This window comes from Miscanthus floridulus, unplaced genomic scaffold (genome assembly GCF_019320115.1).
Source record: "Miscanthus floridulus cultivar M001 unplaced genomic scaffold, ASM1932011v1 os_2328, whole genome shotgun sequence".
NCBI lineage: Eukaryota > Viridiplantae > Streptophyta > Magnoliopsida > Poales > Poaceae > Miscanthus > Miscanthus floridulus.
Window position 1 is genome coordinate 7,394 of NW_027098232.1, and position 2,569 is coordinate 9,962.

Sequence of the window (2,569 nt, forward strand, 5' to 3'; positions counted from 1 at the left end):
TTAGCATTACCTTTCCATCAATCCGCAAAGGAATATTCGCTTCCATCTCTCACGTCCAAAGACTGACCTCATGGCCCCACAAAACCAGAACATTTCCCACGCGAAACTCAGCCCAAAACCAAAAGCGCGGCAAAACGAAGCAAGCAACACACTAGGCACCCCATGAGGAAAAGAAAAGAAAAGAAAAGAAAATCCCCAATCCCGAACCCCTCGCCCGCCATGCACCGATCCATGGATGCGGAGATGGAGGACGTAGGCGCCCAGGCCAAGATCGAGTGGGACGGCGGCGGCGGTGGGGCCGACGCGGTGCTAGGCCTTACCGGCGGCAGCGCCCCGGTGTTGCTGTGCTACCACCAGGCATTCGATGCCCATGATGACCTCGTCCTCCTCGAGGCCGCCGATGACCTGCTCCCTGACCTCCTGCAAGGCCGGTAAGCGCCCTCCGTCCAACCAAGCGAAATACGATGCTTTCCCCCAATTAGACCAAGAACCAGCAGCGCCGTTATTAGTATGCCACTATTATTTATGAGATATACGGCTGATCTCGCATAATCTCATTTTCTATACTTGGTTCATAGACCAGAAATTTACCCGATTTCACTATTCAGCATGTGTGCTAACTAGTTTGCGCGAAATATTCTTAGCCGTCATCAAATTGGTCCACCATGACTATATTTCTGTTAATAGTTTCTGAAAAACATAGGCTGTTAGTCCATAGATATGTGCACGGTGCACCTCTGTTGCTTATTTGCGAGGAAGTCTAAGCTTAAGCATACTTACTCGTGAGTTTATCTTCATGTAGTGTTTAGTTCAGTCCATTTCTATCCGTTCTTCTTCCATTTTGGACTGGAACGCAGTTTAACTTTGCTGATTTCTCCTACGCAAAGCTGAACCGGATAAACGGCTGGCATCTCTGCCACAGATATCAAGTGAACATACTAAGGTTGTTTGCAGCGCTAATTCATGTTGCGTTGGAGAAGTATAATAAACGCTTTAAATGTTCCATTATGCAGTGCATTGTTTCAATGTTTTCATCTCTAGAATTTTTGACATTTCTCTCGATCTAGGGTGACTATACGGGGGCGTCCTAAAAAAGAAGATGTCCTTTGCACACCTTCTGCAACGTACTCCATGAAGTTTGTTGGCACATCTAATTCTATGTTTCTGATACCACCTGGGGAGCCGTCTACTAAATGCTCAAGACCTGACAGCACAAATGGCGATGCTAATGCGGTGGCTGCTACCATCAAATTAGCACCAGGGAGCATTGAATTGGTCAGAACTGCTCCGTGACTAGATAAATTGAGGAGCCTTCTCCGCGAGAGGCCCTACATACTTGATGAGGTTCTTGGCAATGACTTCCAACATATGAAGGGGCTTTACACTTGGCAAGACCTCTGCAAACTTATCTAGGCCAGTGATGGAGAGCTGTTAGATGGGTTGAATACCCTCTCAGCTGTTGAGATTGATGGATTCTAGAGGACAGTTGATGCCAATTCTATGAACACGATTCTTGACATGATCCTGCACAACTCTGTGTTGCACAATTGGCCATTAAATGCAATGCCAGAAAATGATGTGCTCTCTATCATGGAATCTGATGGTTTTACCCATAAGATTGTAACCCACTGCCTCAACAGATTTAGCACAAAGGTAGAGCAGGAAGCCAGGAGTTTTTGGAACCTTGATGAGAAGCGTGTATGCTTACAGTTTGCTCAAAGAGTGCTTGGTGCAGGAAAGATGAAGCTCGCTAACTTTATGGACAAATGGGAGAGAAGCATTCCTTCAGGAACACGTGCGGATCTTCAGATGCTGGAAGGGGAAGTGTTGTGTGAAAAGCTTGGAGCTAAGACCTGGGTGCATGCTTTTAGTGTTGCCGATTTGCCACTGACGCCTGCTGACAGGTTTGCAGCACTTTTCTGTGAGCGGCCTAAGTGGGAATGGAAAGATCTGCATCCCTATATCAGGTGTGATTTGCATTAATTTTCTTTGGTTGAGTTCTTTTTGTGTGTGTGTGTGTGAATTCGGCATGTGACTATATATCTTTCCCTTATGTTCAGGGATTTGCGCTTATCAGGTGTCTCATCAGAAGGATTGCTTCTAAAGTATACCAGAAGAACCCAACCAAGCGCTGAAGCTGAACCTATTTTTACTGCAAGATAATCGATCTAGCCATCTACAGCCATGATTTGATTCAAACAAGGCCCTGTTGGTGCTACTTAATTTGAAATATCACACTGGCAGTGTAGTGCAAGGCATTCTGGCTATTGCCAACGGAACCCAAATTATCGTTGCATACAGATCCGATGATCCTAGTTGTAGACCTTTAGTAAGAGTGATTTTCCTCACCTAAACTAGATACTATCAGTGATGGGATATCTGAAGAACCTGTCATCTGCAAAACTTTGCGCCTTTGTTGTAACCTTTGATAAACATAGCTATCCAAAAGCTGAAATGCATACGAGTACAATTGTGCATGCTTGAAATTGAAACGACTTCAGATATCTTTTTTCGCCCTCTTAATATGAAACTACAGGAGATTCAGGATGTGTGTTGTATATTTGGTAAG

The 2,569-nt window shown here is 45.0% G+C and overlaps 1 pseudogene; it reads left to right on the top strand.

Moving 5' to 3' along the window:
- Positions 1 to 231: 231 nt before the first annotated feature.
- LOC136534819 (uncharacterized) lies at positions 232 to 2,163 on the top strand (annotated as a pseudogene).
- The last annotated feature ends 406 nt before the right edge of the window (positions 2,164 to 2,569 follow it).